At 34.3% G+C, this 22114-nt stretch overlaps 1 long non-coding RNA gene across 1 annotated transcript in view; it reads left to right on the forward strand.

The window, feature by feature from the left end:
- Positions 1–22114, forward strand: part of LOC104855650 — a 132527-nt gene that overhangs the window by 104913 nt on the left and 5500 nt on the right. The window contains exon 3 of the long non-coding RNA XR_778443.2: positions 21703–21765. This is a non-coding gene — a long non-coding RNA (uncharacterized LOC104855650). The remainder of the gene's footprint in view (positions 1–21702; positions 21766–22114) is intronic.

Below are 22114 nucleotides of genomic sequence, written 5' to 3' on the forward strand. Positions count from 1 at the left end.
GCGCAGGCCGGGAGCTCGCGCGCACGCCGCCGGGTGATCGCAGACAGGCAGGCAGGCAGGCAGCTGAAAAAAACCTGTATATTTTTTTCTTTAACTGGGTTATTTTACTTAACAGAATGCCCTCTAGGTTAATCCATGTTGTAGCATATGACCGAATTTCCTTTTCATGACTGAATAATATTACATTTTTGCATATACCTCATTTTCTTTATGTGAATTGATTTTGATCGCAGACAGGCAGGCAGGCAGGCAGCTGAAAAAAACCTGTATTTATTTTTCTTTAACTGGGTTATTTTACTTAACAGAATGCCCTCTAGGTTAATCCATGTTGTAGCATATGACCGAATTTCCTTTTCATGACTGAATAATATTACATTTTTGCATATACCTCATTTTCTTTATGTATGAATTGATTGATAATTAAGTTCTTCCCACTATTTTAGTTATCATGAATAGTGATGCATGAATACAAAAAGTGAAAATAGGTCTTCAAGATTCTAATTTTAATTATATTGGATAAATGCCTACAAGTGGGATTGGCAGACAATATAAGAAGTTTATTTTTAATAATTTGAAAACTTTTCACATTATTTTCCATAGAAGTTTTACCATTTTTTCATTCATATTGATAATACACAGAGGTTCTGATTTCTCCACATCTTTGTCTTTTGTTTTTAAAATATTTTTAAATTTTTAAGTGCATGTTTGTAGTAATTTATATTATTACATTAATCATGGGAAATTGGTACATGTACATGTACAAGACTTTTCTCAATTATTTTTATAATCCACTCACCATCCTCCCTTTCCCTGCATCCTTGGATATATATAATATAATATTATATTATATATTATATATGGTATCAATTGATATTGGTAGATGTGGATGGATATGCATATATGTGTATATATGGAGATATATATGGAGCGAGATTTCTATAGATATGTGTGTGTGTTTAGTACATGATGATCACATTCCTTGAAGTGACTTGGTATATGTACATAGCACTTCACAATCCTCATCCACCTTTCTATGAATCTACTTTGCCTCTCCTCCCTCCCTTCTCCCTCTGTATTTCAGTTTCCCTCCCATATGACAAAGATCCATTGTTTCTTTTGATAAGGCCCAGAGTATCAGGTATGAGTGCTAGTTCATAATAGTCATGATTTTCTTTGTTCTGGTATTTATTGATGTTGAGCATCTTGTTATATAATTATTGGTCAGCTGTATATCTTCTTTGGAGAAATATGAATTTATATCATTGGATCATTTTTAGTGAGGTTATTTTTTCACTATTGGGTTACATCAGTTTTTTATATATTTGACATATAGTTGGCAAATGTTTTCTTCCATTCTGTAGGTTAGCATCTGTTTTTAAAACTTATCCATTTGCTGTGCTGAGGCTTTTTAGATTGATATAATCCTGCTGGTCTAGTGCTGCTTTTGTTATCTGTACTTTTGGTTCTATATTAGATCCAAGAATATCATGGCAAATACAATGTCTAAAAATTTCCCAATGTCTTCATTATAAGTTTTATAGTTTCAGGTTTTACATTCAAGTGTTTAATTCATTTTGAGTTGATTTTTGTCTATGATGTAAGACATGGATCCAGTTTTATTTTTCATGTGTGGGCATCGCGCTTTCTGAGCACCACTGCAGATATTCTCCTTTTTCCATTATGTGTTCTTGGAGCCCTTGTCCGAAATGATTTGTCTGCATATGTATGGATTTATTTCTAAACTCTTTATTCTGTTACATTCATCTTTTATAATTTCAGTACCACACTCATCAATATTATTGCTTTTCTTTGTTTGTTTTTTGTTTGTTTGTTTTTGAGACAGGTTTTGCTTGGTAGCTCAGGCTGGCCCTGAATACACTATGTAGCCCAGCCTAGCCTTGAACTCACAGTGATCATCCTTCCTCTGCCTCCTTAGTGCTGGGATTACAGGTGTACACCATCACACCTGGCCTGTTGCTTTGTAACATGTTTTGAAATCAGGAAACTGAAGCTTCTGGCTTTCTTTATATTTATTTTGTTTTTCCCTTTTTCTTTAAAGAAAAGTGACACTGAATGTTGATAGGGCTTGCATTGAGTATGTAGGTCACTTTGGGCAGTAGAAGCATTTTACCAATATTATGTTTTCTAATCTATAAACCTGAACCGCCTTTTCAATTAGTTGAGCTCTTCAAATTTCATTCAGTGCTGTTATAGTTTTCAGTGTATATGTCTTTTAACTCCATGAATGAATTTCTTCTGACATATTTTATTCTTGTTGATGTGATTCTGAATGGTACTGCTTTCCTAATTTTCTTTGAAGAATGGATGATGGATATATATATAGAAACACAATTGATTTTTCTTAACTGATTTTGAATCCTTCAATTTTCTGAATTTGTACTAAGAATTGTTGCATTGTGTGTTTGTTTGTATATAATCTTTAAGGTTTTTTTTACATATAGAATTATGTTTTAATGAAAACAAAAATAATTTAAAGTCTACTTTTCCAAATCGGGTGTCTTTTTTTCTTGCCTCATTATTTTTCTGAGTTTAAATACTATTTTAAATACACATGGCAAGATTTGGCATATCTACCTGGTTTCTGATCTTATAGAGAAACATTTGTCATATTGAACATTGGTTATAATGTTAGTCATGGGTTTTCATTATTTGATCTTTATTCAGTTGTAGTAATTTTTTGTCTTTAGTTTGTTGATATATATATATATATATATATATATATATTTTTTTTTCTTTTAGTGGTTCTGGGAATTGAACTGAGAGCCTCAGACTTAGTAGGCAATCACTGTACCAATGATCTACATTTCCAACTCAAATTTCTTAATTTTTTATTTCTTAAGTTTTTTTGGGTATATTTTAGGTATACAATATGATGACAGTCATCATTGGAAATTTTTGCCTTTACATGGCCCATCTTGGTTCTTATTTTTTCCCCATTCCCCTGCCCTCCCTTCAACCCCTCCACCCCTCATTTACAAAGACTTTGTTTCTGTTTTTTCCTTTTTTCCCTTTTTTTCTTTCTCCTAACCGTGCCAATCTTTTCTTCCTATTTCAAATATATATTATACATTTTATCCTTATTTATATTTTCAGTTTCTCAGAGCAGAGAAACTATTTGTTATTTACACATGTGTGTTCTATTTATTTCACTAAGAGTATGGTCTCAATGTGCATCAATTCAGTTATAAATGTCTCTAGTTTCTCATTCTTTTTTTTTTTTTTTTTTTTTTGGTAGTGGAGATTGAACTCAGGACCTTGTGCTTGTGGGGCCGGCATGGTGCCACTGAGCTAAATCCCTACCCCATAGTTTGTCATTCTTTATGACAGAGTAAGTACTCCATTTTATTAAAAGACCACATCCAGTATCCAGTTGATGGGCAATTGGGCTGTTAACTTAAATGTTTTTAATCATGAAAAATTGATAAATTTTGTCACATGTTTTTTTTCTGCATGTACTGAAATGATCATTTGATCTTGTATCATTCTATTAATGTTTTGTATCGCAATGATTGATTTTTCTGTCACATTTTTATTGATTAATGAGTTAACAGATTAATGAGTTTCATTTTGGAGAATTCATACATTTACATAACATTCTTTGGTTGTTTTCACCCCACTATTATTTCCCTTGCCTTTTCCCCTAATTTACCTTTTTAGGATGAGTTTCCGTGCATATACCATAATACATTTTGCTCACATCCATCTCTCTTATTACTCATCTTTATATCCACTCCTTTTACCCCTTATTTCCTTACTTCTATCTAATAATATTTTGCCTTCCATTTTTTTGTCATCCTTTCTGGATTCCACATATTAGTGAGAACTTGAGATATTTGTCTGTCTGAGCCTGGCTCATTTCACTCAGTATATTAGTCTCTAGAGCCATCCATTTTCTTACACTGCAGAATTTTTGTTCTTCCTTAAGGCTAAATAGTACTGTGTATGTATATCACATTTTTATATATTTATCCACAAGGGTGATTTTCCATTTCTTAGCTATTATGAATTGTACCACATTAAAAATAGGTATGCAAGTGTCCTGGTACTATGCTGATTTTAATTGCTTTAGGCATACAGTAGTGTGGTATAGCTTGTTCAAATGGTAACTGTATCAGTTTGTTTCAGAAACCTCCACACTGATTTCTATAGTAGCTCTGCAAATTTGTATTCCCACCAGCAGTGTAGAAGGGACCTTTTCTAAGCCCTCATCCCCAGTATCTTTACCAGCATTCATTGATGTTTCTATACTTAATGACCATCATTCTGACTGGGATGAAAAGGAATCTCAAGGTAGTTGTAATTTGCATTATCTTTATATACCTAAAGATGCTAAAAATAATTTCATGTATTTATTGGTCATTTTCTTCTTCTTTTGGGAAGTATCTGTTCAATTCATTTGGTCATTTATTGATTCAGTTATTTGATATTTGGTGCTAAGTTTTTTGAGATCTTTATATATTCTAGATTAATCTTCTATTGGAGGATTAACTGGTAAAGATTTTCTCTCATTTTGTGGTCTGTCTTTTCACTTGGTTTGTTGTTTCCCTTGGTGTGAGAAAACTTTAAATTTAATGTAATCTCACTCTTGGTACTATTTCCTGGGCCATTGGAGTCCTGGCTAGGAAATTTTTGTCTGAGTCTGTATCTTCAAATATTTCCCCTTGTTTTCTTTCATCAGTTTCAATATTTGAGGTCTTTTACCTAGTTCTTTGATCCATTTCAGATTAATTATGGTATAAGGTGAAGGAGAGATACCTAGTTTCAATCTTCTATAAATGGATATCCAGTTTCCTGGGTTGCCTTTTTAAAGATTCTGTCCTTCCTCTAACGTATTTTTTTGCTCCTTTGTCTAAAATCAGATGACTGAGGTTGTGTGGATTTCTGTGTGCTCCATTCTGTTCCATTGGTCTATGTGTCCATTTTTGTGCTGATTCCATTTTTTGTTAGTATAGCTTTGTAGTATGATTTGAAATTGGATATTATGATGTCTTCAGCCCTGCCATCTTCACTTAGGATTGCTTTGTCTATTGGGGTCTTTTGCATTTCCATATGAATTCTAGGATTGTTTTCCCTAATTCTGTGAAGAATGTCATTGGTGTTTTGGTGGGGATGGCATTCAACCTGCAGATCACTTTTGGTAATATGGACATTGGACAGTATTAATTTTGTCAGTCCACAAAAGTGGGAATTATTTCCCAAGAGAACAAAGGAAAAGTATCTCATCTTCTAGTATATTCAGTTTCTTTCTTTAATGCTCTGGAAATTTTATTGTAGAGGTCTTTCACTTCCTTGGTTAGATTTCTTTCTAGGTATCATATTTAATATGAAGCTGCTGTGAATTGAATTATTTTCCTAATTTCTTTTTCTCTGCTAGACCCCTATTGGATTGTGGTAAACCTATTAATTTCTTAATGCTGATTTTATACCTTGCTATATTGCTTATTCATTTATCAACTAAAAAAAAGTATTTTGTTAGAGTCTTTCAGTTCTTCTAAGGGCTGAGGATTTAGCTCAGTGGTTCTACCATCTGCCTCACAAGCACAATGTTCCGATTTTGATCCCTGGTTCCTGGAAAAAAACGGAAAGAAAATTCTTCTAAGTATAGGATCATGTCATCTGCAAAAAAAGAAAAAGTGACTTTTTCCTTCCCCACTTGTATCTCTTTAAAATTTTTTTGCCCTATTTTTTGTAGCTAAATTTTCAAAAACTGTATTGAGTAGTAGAAATAATTGCTTAATTTCTGATTGCTTAATTTCTTATTTTCCATTTTTCTCCACTTCGAATGGTGTTGCCTGTAAGTTTGTTATATATGGCTTTTATTATATTCAATAATGATCTTTCAATGCCTAGTTTCCTCAGGACTTTTATCATGAATGGATAATACATTTTTGTCAGAGTATATTTCTATGTCATTTGAGAAGATCATGTGGTTTTCATCCTGGTTTCTGTTTATGTATTGCACTACATTTATTGATCAGTGTAGATGGAACTATCCTTACATCCCTGGGATGAAACCAACATGTTGAATGCTGTATCTATTTAGTTTAGGATTTTTAAAATTTATGTTTATCAAGGTTATTGGTCTATAGTTTTGTTTTGTTTTGTTTTGTTTTTATTTTTTGGTGTGTTCTTGTTTGATTTTGGTTTCAGGATGATATTGGCTTCATAGATTTGGTTTGAAAACATTCTTTGGTGTTTGGTTTTCTTTAAATATTTGGTAAAATTCAGACATGGACGTGTCTGGTCCTTTTTTTTAAGAGACTTTTTATTGTTGCTTCAGTTTATTTACTGTTTAGGATTATATCTCTTGTTTCAGTTTTGGTAGGTCATACGTAACTAGAAATTTACCTTTACATTGATTAGTTTTGGTTAAACAAATCATCTGTGTATTCCATGGGTGAATCCCACTTCATTATGGTGTAGATTCAGCTGTGTGCTGCTGAATTTAGTTTTCCAGTATTCTGTTGATTTTCCCCCATCTGTACACACCAGAATCTTGACATGGTGTTTTCCTTTCCTATGGAGTCTTCTAACTTTGGTATCAAAGTATCTTAGTAATACTTAACACATGCACACACACACACACACAAAACAAAAAAAAAAAAAAAAAAAAAAAAACAAAAAAAGAACAACAACAATAAAAAATCAAACAAACAAAAAACAACTTGAAAGTTTTCCCTCTTCTTTGATTCTTTGAATTGGGGTTACTTCTTTAAATAGTTGGTGTAATTCCCTAGTAAAGGCATCTGGTCCTGTGCTTTTCTTTTTTGGAAAGCTTTTGATTACTGGTTTAATTTTTGTTCTAGTTCCATGAAGATTCAGTTTTGGCAAGTTTTATATTTCTAGAAATTGATTTCTTTCTTTTAGATTATCCAAATATTAGCATATATTTGTCCATAGTAGTGTCTTATAATCCTCTGTTTCAGTGGGAAAAATATTAATGTCTCATCTTTTATTTCAGTCTTCTTTGATTTTTACATAAAGATGCTATTTGGACTTGATATTATAATTCCAACCAGGTTTGATTTTGTAGGATAAATTTGTTTACTTATTCCTTGCTTTGGCTAAATTTTGCTTTAGCTTTTGAAGTTTAAGAAGAAAATTGAGATTACTGATTTGGAAAATTTTCCATTTTCTAAATTTAAACCTATAAATTTAAAAGCAACAAAGACTAATGAGAAATTACATACAAAAGAGTTTTTTGAAATTAGACAGCAGAGTTCTTATCTGGACCAATACTTGGAAGTGCTCTTTCATGTTTTTTTAGTTGTACTGTCCTGCCTGCCTTAATATGCCCTCAAAGAAGTAACAAGTATCCACAGATGAGAAGAGTTCTGGGAAAGCTCTAGGGTGCAATTAAAAAGTGGCAACAACCAAGTGAAGAAAATTCTAGATGAAAGGGTAGAAAATACTTTACCTATTTTACCCTGTACCATGAGCATGTATACAGTACCTCTATGCCAAGAGAAATCCCTCCACCATGAGTTCCAAAAATGGAAAAAAGAGCAGGAAGACCCGAGACTTTGCCACCAAGGGAACTGCAGTCTCCAGTGAGACAGGCCGTATCTATTTGCCCTGCTCAGACATCATGTTGCTGTACTTCTGGAGCTAGTAGTACTTGACTTCCCTCCCACAGTTCTAGCACTGTCATATATATATGTGTGTGTGTGTGTGTGTGTGTGTGTGTGTGTGTGTGTGTGTATTCTCTAAAGTTGCCACCACCATGTGCTCAAACTAAACACTGTAACCAAACATATATGCATATAATATTGATTCTTATATCCCAACACATATTAGTTAACTCAAAAACAGGGTATCAACTGAACATTGCTGTCCACCATGTGGATTTTTTTTGGTAGGACACTAACAGCACAGACAAGAGAAACAAAAGTAAACAAGTGGTACTGCTTCAAATTTAAGAGATTCTGCATAGAAAAAGGAAGCAGTTAATTAGAAAGACAAACCATGGGATAGAAGAGCATATCTGTAAAAATCATATGTCCAATAAAAGTTAAAAGTCCAGAATTTATAAGGAACTCATAAAACTTAATAGCAAAGAGAAGAAATAACCTAAGTAAAAATGGGCAAAAGACTACAGTTAATAATGTACTATGGTAGGATCCAACACGGCTGACTAGAGGAAGAGTCATGTTTGAGAGGCTCAAAGAAGATTCACTAAGAAAGCATACATTCTGAAGTGGGGGTGGGATTTTCACCCTGATGCAGAAAATTAATAGAAAAGACTATATTTAAAGCAAACAACAGCAAAACAAAACAAACTAACAAAAACAAATGGACAGTTGAAAAAGTAAAGTGGAGCTACCATGTCTGGTCCCCTTGCCCACAGGCCCACTCCTCCTCGTAGCAGATATTTTGAAAGTGTGGAAAATAGCTTGAGGAGCCAAAATACTGCTGCCGAGTCTAGACTCTGTGTTCACCAGCCTCTCTCTATATCACTGCACCTCTAAACATTGGGGAAAGCCATATTCTTTCAGTGTTCTCTCCAGTGCTTCAGATAGAAAAAGGACCCACCCACTCCTTCCAGACTCAGGGCAGAGAGAGGATAAAAAGGAGAATGGTACCCTAGACCACTCTGTTCAATGTCAGCATGTCTCACTCACCCACCGGCTAAGTCACTAGTGCATATGCACAGCCAGCTCAGCACCCTACCTTGTGTAGCCACTTTCCCACAGAGTCACAGGTGGGTGTATCCACTCCAGTTTACACCTGCCATACCAGCCTGCCTGCCAACTCTGTCACAGACAAGTACAGCCTAGCCAGCACCAGCCCTGCAATCCTGATTTCCCATTGAGTCACAGGCCCCCCACCTGCCTGTTGGCCATTTCCACGCTGCACCCATCTAGCACTCCAGGGAGCCACTCAAGACACTGGGAATATTGTCCTAAGACAGAAGCTTATTTCAATCAATACTCACATTAGAAAAACAGAGTAATCTCAACTAAGGAATGAGGAAGATCAATATATGTGATAAAACAAAATCAATCCAAGCCCAAACCAAAATTAAGGAGGGAAAAAATAAAGATGAAAGCTGAAGTTAATAAAATTGAGACTAAGAAAATCAATACAAAGAATCAATGATGTGAAGAGCTGGTTCTTTGAAAGAATAAACAAAATGGATAAACCCTTAGCCAAACTTACCAAATGAAAAAGACATCAAAGTAATTGGAAATGAAAAGGGAGAAAACACAATGCACACCACTGAAATCTAAAAGACAGTGACTACTGTGATAAATTATATTCCAACTAATTGGAAAGTCTTGAAATAGTGGACAGTTTCCTAAAAACATACAAATTACCAAAGCTATCCAAGCAGACCTAAATTGTGAACAATCCAATAGCAAGCAGTGAAATTAAGGCTATGATAAAAAACCTACCAACTAAAAAAACCCAAGATGTGAGAGATTCACTGCTGAATTCCACAAACCTGCAACGACATTATACCACCAATATTCCTCAAATTCTTCAGTGAAATTGAAAGAGGAGCGTACCAAAATCATATGTAGAAACCAGCATCCGCCTGATTCCAAAACTAGACAAAGACCCAAATAAAAAAGAAAACTATAGGCTAATGTCCTTAGTGATATAAATGAAAAAATCCTCGTTAAGATATTGGCAAATAAAAAGAAATACATCATCAAAAGAATCATACGTCATGATTGAGTAGGTTTTATCCCAGAGTTGTGAGGATAGTTCAACATACTGAAATGAATAACTGCAACACACCACATAAACAGAAGCAAAGGAAAAAGAATCACAAGATCATATCAGTAGGTATAGAAGGAGCTTTTTTTTTTTTTTTTACAAAATCCAACACTCCTTCATGATACAATCCAGAAGAAAATAGATGTAGAAAGACCTTACTTGAATCTGACTGAAGTCATTTATGAGAAATCAAAGGTTAACAACTTATTAAATGGGGAAAAACTAAAAGATACCCCTATAAAATTAGGAATAAGACAAGGATGTCCAATATCATCCTTTCTGTACAACATAGTATTCAAAACATTAGCCTGAGAAATCAGAGAAAAGAAAAATAATGAAAGAGATTTGTAAAGTAAAAAGTCACATTATAATTATTTGCAGATGGCATAATTCTCTGTATAGAAAACACAAAGAACTCCAGAAAATAACTTAAGATTAATAACCAATTACAGCAGTGTAGCTGGATGCAAAATCAATTTGTGCATATCAATAATAAACTTAAGTAGAAAGAAATTAAGGAAACAGCTTTTTTCAAAATAGCATGAAGAAAGTTTAAATACAGTAAAACTTTGGTTTGTGAGAATAATTTGTTCTGCTTGTAACCTAAAGCACTTGTATGTCAAAGTATTGAGCAAGAGAACAACAATTTGTTGTCCTATGTTGTATGGCATGGCATACTCATCACATTGCAAGACATCAGTTATTTAACAAGTTACAATTTCTTAGAAATGTTTGTCTGTCTTGTGGAACTCTTGTGGAACAGTTACTCGAAATCCAAGTTTTGATTGTAGCTAGGAAATAATTTTATCAAGGAATTGAAAGACTTTTACAAAGAAAATTATAGGACCCTGACAAGGAAATTGAAGAGGACATCAGAAAATAGAAAAATGTCCCCTATTTCAGGATAGGCAGAACCAAAGCTATTCAAATTACCATAGTTCTTGATATACAACTTAATGTGATTGCAGTCCAAATACCAACAGAAGTCCACGTTTAACTAGAGAAAACAATCCTAAGATTTATATGGAAGCAGAAGAAACCCAGAATGACAAAAGCAATCCTGGGTAACAAAAGCAAAGCGGAAGGCATCATAATACCTGACTTCAAGTTATTTTACAAAGTAACAGTGAATAAACAGTATGGTATTAGCAGCATATATGACGAACAAGGGAAGAGTAAAAGATACAGAAACATCTCCAAATACATTCAGCTACTTAATCTTCAACAAAGGGGCCAAAAGCATACCTTGGAGGAAAGATATCCTATTTTACAATTGGTGCTGGGAAAACTGGTTATTTATATGAGGAAGATTGAAGCTGTACCCATATCTCTCACCATTCACTAAACAATAATAAAAAAGGACCAAAGATCTTAACATTAAAATGGAAACAATGCTCCCATTGCAAGATAAAATAGGTAAAACATATGAAGACATAGGAATAGTCAAGTACTTTTTGAACAGAGCTCCAATTGCACAAAAAGTAACCACAAGAATCAACAAATAGGAGTATATCAACTTAAAAATCTACATGCAAATGAAACAATCAGCAGAGTGAAGTGACAGTGTATATAATGGGAAAACATTTGCCTGCTATACTTCAGACAGTGGATTAATATGTACAATATACAAAGGACTGAAAACACTTAGACCACCCAAAATAAAGTCCTAACTAAAAAATGGTTAAGTGACATAAATAGACACTCCTTAGAAGAAGAAGTACAAATGGACAATAAACATGAAAAAATGTCCAAAATCTCTGGCCATTAGAGAAATTCAAATTAAAACAACTCTGCAATTTTATTTAAAATTAAAAAGAATAGCAATCATCAAGAAATCAAATAACAAATACTGGTATGGTTGCAGTGAAAAAGTAACCTTCCTATATTGTTAATGGGAATATAAAGTAGTACGACCATTATGGAAATCAGTATGGAGATTTCTTAAAGAATTAAAATTGGAAATTTCATTTGATTAAATTATTCCCCTACTAAGTGTCTGCCCAAAGGAGATAATGGCATCATATTACAGTAACACATGCTTGCCAATGTTTATAGCAGCACGATTAAGAATAACTAAATCTTGAAATCAGCCTGTGTGTCCATAACAGATGAATCCATAAAGAAAATGTAGTATCTCTACATGATGAAATACTACTCAGCAATAAGGAAGGCTATCTGAGAGCCAGAAAATGCATACCCCTGAAAAATATAATGGTAAATGAAATAAATCAGACACACAAGCTTAAATATCATATGGTATTTCTCAAGGAAAAGTGTAAATAAAGAGCAAAATAAAGGATAGATAGTAGAAAAAAGGGAGGTAAATCTTTTGCAAATGAAAAGGTTCTAAGAGATCAAGGGCAAAGGCAGGGGGAGGGGAAGGGGAAATAAAAAGTCTTAAGATGCATCACGTATGTGTATCCAATACCTACAATGAATGTAAATGTTATATATAGTAAATAGTAATAAACATAATAACACTACTAATTAAAATGAGGAAAAGGGATGTAGAGATGGAGGCTGGGATGTGCATGGAAAAGGGAAGGAGAATTTAAAAAATCAAAATGTGCTGATGAATGTAAACATGCGGTGCAAACATGTACTAGTAAAATCAAATTTATAAATAATGTATGTGCATTTTAGAATTACTTCAAAGGTAGATTTTAAATATTTTCAGCACAAAAAACAAATCTGTGATGTGATAGTTATGTTAATTAGTTTGGCATAATTATCCTATTATATGTGGATATATCAAAATATGATATTGTATCTCATGAAATATAACTGTTATTTGTCAATTAAAAGTTATGAAGTTTTTAACATTTCAAAATGAATGAAATCTGGATTTGGAAAAATAATGAGCAAAACCTTGAATATGTATTTCTTCAAAAATGTATTAGTTGTCCACAAGTATTTAGAAAGGAATCTGATGTCACTAAATATCAAGGAAATATTTCTAATAATTTATCCATGTTAGTTGACTCTTTGCCTTTAATTGTTCATAGTATTCTCCTGTAATAGATTTTTGGGTGCATTGATTGTAATAGGTCTTCTTTCTTTTCTTGACTTTAGTTGAGTCATCTCTCCGTCATAGTTAATCGTGATAAAATTTTGTCAAGCTTGTTGATGTCTTCAAAAAACGAACTCAGTTTTGTTGATATTTTCTACTGTCTCCTTGTTCTCTGTTTCATTTTTCTGTTCTGATGTATTATTTTCTACTTATTGTTAATTTTAATATTAAGTTGTTATTTTTCAGGTTTCTTGAGATATAAATTAGGTTGTTTTTAGATTTTCTCTTTTTTTTCAGCTTTAATTGAGTTTATTGGTACATTTTAGGGATACAGTACAGTTACATTCATTGTTGGGATCTTGTACCTCTACATGACATGTCTTGGTTCTCATTTTTTCCCCTTGTCCCTGCCCTCCCTTCACCCCCTCCTCCCCTCCCCATCTACAACCATTTTATTTCCATCTTTTCATTATCTCACATTTTTTTTCTTTTCCCTTTTTACCCTTCCCCTACCCGTACCACCTTCCCTACACCTTTAGCTCCTTTCTTCCCATTTCTCAATGTCAGTAATCTTATTAGGATCTTCTCTTTTAATTTAAACACATATCATTATAAATGCTCCTCTTAGTGTTGCTTTTTTTTACATCCCATAAATTCTGGAAGATTTTGCTTTCATTCTCAATTTCCTCAACATATAAAAAATATCAGCATTACAGTCTTTCTTCATTGACTCATTGGTTGTTTAGTATTATGCTGTATATTTGCCTGATATATGTGGTTTTTAAAGTGCATTTGTCTGCTGACCAATGAAATTGGTCATTTTTTCACAATCTTACTGGCCATTCATATATTATCTTATAAGTACCCTATGAAATATTTTTCTTATTGATTATTTACATTTCCTGTGTCAATTAATAGGGATACTCTGTGTATTTGTGTTTGTTTGGCCTGTTTAAAAATTTTTGTCAGTTCAATCTAACTTTCTAATTTTGCTGGTTAAAACTCATTTCAAATATTTTTTTTTCTATTTCTATAGCATCTGTGTTTATACTCCAGGTTTTGGTCCCTTACTTTGTTTATTTTGCTGTAACTATTTATTCCTCATTGAATCAGTGAGATTAGCTTATTTCATCAGTCAGTCAAAGTAGAGATAAAAATGTGAATATGCTCATCTTCTTAATGTATTAATGATCTATTTTGTTTAAATAATAATATTACCTCTATTATTTTTTCCTTCTACTTTACTCATGGTGATGTTGTTATTGACAAATTGTTTTCTTAGTGGTATTGAGATACAATTAACAAAGACCATGATTGAGTGTGTTCAATTGATGTTCTGACATTTGTAAACACTGGGGAAGGATCATGACGATTGATATAATTAGCATCTTCATTACCTCACAGTTATCATTTTTATGTGTTTGACAGGAAGAACATTTAAGGCCTACCATCTTGACAAATTTCAAATATATAATACAGTATTGTTAACTTTAATCACCATACTAGTTTTAGATTAAATGTAAAATACTTCCCAAGTTTGGAAGGTTCTGAATCAATTAAAAACGTTTACCTGTCATGTACATTTTTTTATCGAGTTTATTGGTACATTTTAGGTATACAGTACAGTTACATTCGTCATTGGGATCTTGTACCTTTACATGACAGGTCTTGGTTCTCATTTTTTCCCCTTGTCCCTGCCCTCCCTTCACCCCTTCCTCCCCCTCCCCATTTATAAACAATTTCCATTTTTTCATTTTCTCATATTGATAATTTTCTGCATTCTATTTGCTAGTATCTTATTAAGGATGTTTGCATCTATGTTCATTAGTGAGATTGGCCTATAGTTCTCTTTTTCAGTTGGATCTTTCTCCACTTTGGAGATTAAGGTGATGCTTGCTTCCAGGAATGAATTTGGGAGTATTACTTCCCTTTTAATTTTATTGATGTGTTTAAACAGTAGTGGTAGTAGTTCCTCTCTAAATGTCTTGTGGAATTTGGCAGTGAAGCCATCAGGAACCAGACTTTTCTTAGTTGTTAAGTTTTTTATTACATTTTCAATTTCATTGATTTATATTGTGACATTTAGAATTTTTAGGTCATCTTCCTTCAACTTTGGTAACTCATACGTATCTAGGAATGTGTCCATTTCTTCTGTATTTTGCATGTTATTGGCATATAGATTCTTGAAGTAGGTATTGATGATTCTCTGGATTTCTGCTGGTTCCATCTTAATTTCACCCATTTCATTTCTAATTGCATGGATTTGGACCTTTTTCTTCCTCTCTTTGATAAGGTTGGCTAACAGTTTATCAATTTTGTTTAGCCTTTCAAAGAATCAACTCTTGGCTTTATTGCTTTTTTGCATTGTTCTCTTAGCATTACTTTCTGCCCTGATCTTTATAATTTCCCTCCTTTGTATGAGCTTTGTGTTTGTCCTGCTCTTTTTATAGAAGCTTGAGGTTCAACATTAGGTTGTATAGTTGAGCTCGCTCTGTTTTCCTGATATGAGAATTTACTGCTATGAATTTCCCTAATAAGACTGCTTTCATTGTGTCCCATAGATTCTGATATATCGTATAGTCATTTAATTGTAGGAAAAGTCTGATTTCTTCTTTTCTTTCCTCTGTGACCCTTTGGTTATTCAGAAGTGTGTTAATTTCCATGTATTTATGAAATTCTTGTGGTTTCTTTTCTATTAATATCCAATTTCATCACACTATGTTCTGATAATACACAGGGGATAATTTCAATTTTTTGTCTAGTTGATCTATCTATTTGTGACAGTGGGGTATTGAGGTCCCCCACTACTATTGTATTAGTGTTTATATGATTTTTTAAATCAGTATTTGTTTTATACAGTTGGACACACCAGTGTTTGGTGGATATATAGTAATGATTGTCATCTCTTCCTGGATTTTTCTCTTTACAAGGATGTAGTATCCTTTTTTGTCTCTCTTAATCAGTGTTGGTTTGAAGTCCACTTGATCTGCAAAGAGGATAGATACTCCTACTTTATTTGGGGTTTGTGTCACATGGAGTATTTTTTCCACCCTTTAACTTTCAGTCTATGAGTTTATTTTTTAATTAAGTGTGTCTCTTGTATGCAGCATGTTGTTGGATCTTTCTTTTTGATCCATTCTGCCAGTCTATTTCTTTTGATTGGTGAATTGAGACCATTAACGTTGACAGTTATAACTGATATGTTTTGACTTATCCTTGTTATGGCTTTGTCTTTTTGTTGGATTCTCTCCCCCCTTGCATTTAATTTCTTGTTGTGGCTGATGGATTCATTCTGCTGGGTTTCCTGAGGTTTTGATCCTTCTTGTCTTTTCCTAGTATATTGTTTTAAAATTTTTTGAAGTGCTGGTTTAGTATTCATGAAGTTCCTAAAGTGCTCTTTACCATGAAATGTTATTTCACCATCAATTTCTAAAGATAGTTTTTCAGGGTACATCAATCTGGGTTGTGGATTGTTTTCCTTTGGAGCTTGAAATACATCACTCCACACTTTTCTTGCCTTGTGGGTTTGTGTTGAGAACTCTGCTGTGATTCTAATGGGCTTTCCTTTGGATGTGATTTGTTTCTTTTGTCTAACTGCTTGTAGAATTGTTTTATGTTGGGTTTCTGGAATCTTAACTATTATATGCCTATGTGTAAATTTTTTTCAATCATGGCTAGTTAGAGTCCTTTATGCCTCACTTATCTGTATGTCAGGTTCTTTTTCCCCCATTTGGAAAGTTTTCTGCTATTACTTCTGTGAACAGTTTTTTTTTTTAATGTCATATGTACTCTCTCCTCTGTCTTAATTGATTGATAAGCCTTATGCTATTTTTCTTTGAATTGTATAGCAGCTGCTGGATGGATTTCTCTTGGTCCCTTACTATTTTAAGAATTTTTCTTTTCCTGGTCATTATTTGAAATCCTATCTTGTATATCTGAAATTCTGTTCTCAAGTTGGCTCATTCTGCCATGTAAACTTTCAGTGGAGTTCTTAATCTCCTTGATATTTGTTTGCATCTGTTTTATGTATTCCATTTTTTTCCTATGTTGGGATTCCACCATGCTTTTCAGCTCCTCTATTTTTTTATTTGTGTGCACTCTAGATTTATTAATCATGTCTTGTACTATGGGAACAATCTCTGCTGTTATCTGACAAATTATTTCTGATTTCTTTTTTTCCAGGTCCTCTTTCATTGCCAGTTCAGGGAGTCCAGGTGGTTGAGTATGATATTGTTCCATCTCATTGACCTTTGGGTTTCCTTAGGTGATCTGGAAGTCTGGTTTTGAGACTTATTTCTGTGTCTTCTCATTTCAACAGATGCAGCCTGCTGTGCCCTTGTTGATGACATTTTTACTCAATCAGTGGTCTTCAATTCTTGGCAAGCTACTAAGCAGCTTTTACTCTGCTGATCACCAGTACACCAATTCCTTGGTTTGAAATCATGGCTTTCTAGGCTCTGAGCTGACTTGATGTCTGGGTGAGCTTCTGTTCAGGGCCTGTGCACACTTGGGGTGGTATCTAGGTGTGCCTCTGGCTGGGGCCCCTAAGTAGCTGTTGTCTGGGAGGGCCTTTGGCTGGGGACTGTTTTACCCCAATTCCTATTGTATGCGTAGGCTTCTGGCTAGGGTCTCCATGCACTTATCAATGGTATCTTGGAGAGCCTCTGACTGTTGCTTGTGTGTCTGTGTTGTACTTTTCCAGGTAGGTCCTTGGCTGTGGCCAGTGGTATGGTAGGTCTCTGGCTGAAGCTTCTGCACCTGTACAGCTCTTTTGCAGGTGGGCCTGTGGCTTGGGCAGGTGTGCTGTTGGTGTGAGGCCCTGGCTGAGGTCTGCCTTCAGCCACGCCACTCAGGTCCACACAGCTGCTCTGTGGGATCTGTGCACACTTACCACTGGTATGGTGTGGAACTCTCCATTCTTTTCTTTTAATGTGTTTAAGTTTGCCATTTTGGTTGAGGTTTACTACCAAAAAAACCTGAAACCATATGTAGAAATATTTTTAATATTGCATGTGTCTTCTAACACACATTTGGGTTTATAAAATTTGTCCTTGTTGTAGAAACACTTTACATTTGTTAATGAAACTTTAAAAGAATATTTTGCTATTTTGAATATGATTTAGTAAGACATTCTGCTGTAATCACAATCAGTAGTTTCCTGAAAAAATACCGAAGAATTAAAAAAGCCCTTGATGAATGGAAACAGCTGTCTTATTGTACAAAATCTGAAACAAAAGCTCTATAAAAATAACTTGGCATGTTGTACTCCTAGAATTAGGATACATAGTGTTTGAATTTTTTATTTGTGCATGTTTTGTGCGCTTGAAATAATATATTTACATGTGAATGGAAGAAAGCAAAATTGTATTCCAAGGTTTATGAAAGGAAATTACTGACTGGTTCTTTAACTGGGAAAACAACATCTGAGCTGGTTTTTCCATTTATTTTCAACTTGACATTAACTCAAATATTGGTTTCAATGAAAAGAGTATTTTTAGCATGAAATTATAAGTTAGTCTAAATATTTCACCATAATCTATATAGGAAAAGGACTATCTTAACACCTGGTCCATAGTTGACCCTTTTTACAAGGTTGGCTCTTCAGATTTCCATGAAGCATGAGCAAGGTTTACTTTAGCGCTTCCTGAAAGATGTCCAGAGCCCCCGGAAGTAGGGATAGCTCTCACTTTGTGTCCTCATTCTCTTCTAATTCAGTGTCCTAGTCTTTTCTTTCACTTTCAATTTCCATAGTCCTGCTTTAGGACAGCTCTTCAAGTAGTAGTTTTTGCCACACAGCTAACATAAATGAATGATAAGTCAGAAAGGGACTTTAGACAGATGAATGCCCATGTTCCATTGAAAAGGGACCACAGATGTTTGCCACATAAAGAATACTGACCTTATGTTTCTAGATTTTCCAACTTCTTATGAAAATTTATATATATAATTTGAAAAATAATAGTGTCCTGGTTTTTCAATACTGAGTAATCAATCTGAAAATACTGGTTGGCTTGCATTGTCTGAATTATGTAAAACTGATCTATGGGCTACATGTAATTTGAAATCTCTACTTAAGGGGCTCCCTTTGTGCTTCAGATAATAATTACTTAATATGATAAATTTAGATCTTTGTAATTGGTAACTTGTATCTTCACTATTTCTTCATTTCTCCATTTAGTTACATGCTCAAGAAGTATTTACTATACAAAGTTATTAAATTTCACCACTATCCTAGGCACTGGGAATGTAGTCTACTTATTTGTTCTATTTCTGCAAGGATATAAGAGTTTAATGTGAATCAGAAATTAATCACAATGCAGCTTAATGAATGTCACGAGAGAAAGAGGCACTGTGCATAATGGTAGCACCGAGAAAGTTTAATACTGTCTCTTAAATGAGTAAAATAAATGTACATATTTCCCTCTAGCAGGTCTCTGAAAGGAAGTTGTAATGCTTGGATGCTAAACTTATGCTGGTAGGGAAGAGATTTGTGGGCAGATAGTCCTTTCAATTCCTTCTAAATAGAACGTCTTTGTCATTTGGCAGTTGAAAAAGATGATGCTTTCATTTTACCCTTTGACATCTATTGAATGATATTTCTAAAGTGAAATACTCAGAAGAGTCAATAGACTGTTCCTTTTTTTATATTGCTTTGACTAGGTGTCAGCAATTCCAATCATATCAGATCATTTATTACTCTGAGAAAAATCCCTTGACAAACTCAGAGATTAATTTGTTGTTGATGGGCTACTTGAGAGATATTTCTACTACTTCCTATAATAGAAAGAGTTGCTCACAGCTCACGTTTGGTGTTATGGCTTTGTATGAAATATAAGCATCTAAGAAGAGGGAATCAAAGTGAAATCTTGAGTTTGTTTCAAATCAAAATCAAATCTCCATGCAATGTCAAAATTTTCAGCTTTCTTTATGTTGAGGTTAGTTCATGCAGAGAAAAGATAAGAGTGCCCAGTAAACAAGTAGCTTTCAGATAGCAGATAAAACTGTAAAATGAAAGTACTCAACTGATGGCTGGAAAATGTTATTTGTAGTACTTTGAGTTGATGTTATATTTTGTGGGAAATGAGTTAGTATCTGTCTATATACCTGTTGAAGTGAGAACAGGCACATTTCCTAAAATTGTCAATTTGGCACTGACTTTATAGAACTTTAAGTAAATTTAGTATTAGTTACTGAGTCATTGCCAAAGGAAAACTCCAGAAGGTTTTATTTTTAGAATGAAAAAAATAAACATTTTATTAAAACAACCCTTTGAACAGTTTTTCATTCCAACATTATAATTCAGACTGAGTTTTGTAATTGCTTTCTCCTTTTAAAATAATTGGATTCATGTCATAACAATAAATTTCTATATAAACATTTCAATCCATAAACTAAATGTACCTGCTTGGCTATTTCCAAATATTATTCATATAATTATTGGGTACCAATTATGTGTCAGGAACCCTTCTAAGTCTTGGAGGGAGAAAAAAAAAGCAGATATGATAGCTCTCACCATTTGTCTTCTAGTCAAGTAGAAGAGAGAGACTAATCAAATAATTACCAAACTAAGAAACAGTATGACTGCAACAAGAGCAATGAAGGACAGTCACATGGTGCTAACTCAAGAGGACTTGCCCAGCATGCCCAGTGCCCTGGATTCAATCTCCAGTACCGCCAAAAGAAACAGGAGGGGTATTAGATCTGGGGAGGAAATGAGGTCAGGGCAGCCCTCTTGGAGAAACTGGGCCTTGGGTTGAGTCTTGACAGTGTCTGAAGATTCTTAGGTAAAGCAGAAAAGGAAGATGATTCTGGACAGAGGGTCCTAAATACATGTCTGCGTCCTGTGCCAGAGAATAGCTCAAGGTTTTGAGACAGAATGGGAGCCTACATTCAGTAAGAGGGGAGGCAGGTGAGTCCAGGTCAGAGGGGGCCTGGAAGACACAGTGAAGTCTGCCTTTCACTTCACCCGTGTGTGCTTGAGACCCCTTTCTCTGCAGTGTGACAAAATATGGGAGAAGGACAGAATGGGACAGCAGGAGACCACTTATTTTTTTTTTCTCATTGAGTTTATTGGTACATTTTAGGGATACAGTACAGTTACATTCATTGTTGGGATCTTGTACCTCTGCATGACAGGTCTTGGTTCTCATTTTCCCCCTTACCCCTGCCCTCCCTTCATCCCTCCTCCCTTCCCTATTTATAAATACTTTATTTACATTTTTTCATTTTCTCATATTTTTTTCGCTTTTTACCTTTCCCTTACCCTTCCCACTTCCCCTACACCTTTAGCCCTTTTCTTCCCATTTCACATTGTCAATTATACCATTAGGATCTTATGTACCATTATAGTTTTTCACACCAGAGAAACTATTTGGTAGGAGACCAATTATAATAGCCAAGTTGAATGGGTGTTGGAAATGTAATAAATACATTTCAAGCCAGCAGGAGATACAAAATGTGCAGGTGGCTCAACTGCTTGTAGTGTTATATGGATGAGAACTCTTGCTATCCATCAAGTCCTCTGCAAAAAAAGCTATGTAAAATTCATTTCTATGACCTAGAGCTCTAGAAAGGAAATTTCTTTAATACCCAGGTTATATGTATTTCATCTTCCTATTCTCACCTGCCAGATAAGCAATTTCAAATGTATAGGAAAATATTTTTTCTCCTCTTAGACTGACCTCAGCAATGGTGTGAAGGTATTTGAGGGCCTCCACATTTTCAATTTAAGATGTAGAAAATATTTGGATTTGAATGCTGTCCTTAATATATGTTAGCTGTGTGCCTTGGACTATTTGTTGAATCTCTTCATACCTCAGTTTATCCATTTTAAGACTACAGATAATAAATGTTACCATATTGGTTTATTATGAAAGCTGAGATGATGGTATACTTTCTTGAACATGGTAAATTTGCAATTATCATTAATCACATTCCTTCCTTCACAGATTTCTCCTTCAGAGCAGTCTGATGCGTCAATTATTTCAGGCCTAGAGACACCATGGAAGAAGGTAGGTAGTCATAGGGAAAGGGGCCCAACTAATGATCCTCAAAATAGCCAATGAAGATGGTCATCAGTTCTACCTTTCTGACTGACTAACCATGTTTCCTGACCTGTGGTATTCCTAGAAGGCTCTGAATTCTGCATCCTTCTTTGTCCACAAGTTTAAGGCGCTAATTTCCCCCATAGATTCCAAACCAGGGCTGGAAAACTTTTCACCAAAAACTCCTTGTTTCTATTTTTCCTTATATACTTGAGCGTGAAGATTTGCCTGCAGGGGTGAAGGATATTTTATTCTTAATTCAGATTCCACTGAGCTAGGAACCCTCATGCAGAGAAAGCTCCTATTGAGTACAAAG

Source organism: Fukomys damarensis, unplaced genomic scaffold, assembly GCF_012274545.1.
Source record: "Fukomys damarensis isolate Sample0158 unplaced genomic scaffold, DMR_v1.0_HiC HiC_scaffold_39, whole genome shotgun sequence".
In the NCBI taxonomy this organism is placed as follows: domain Eukaryota; kingdom Metazoa; phylum Chordata; class Mammalia; order Rodentia; family Bathyergidae; genus Fukomys; species Fukomys damarensis.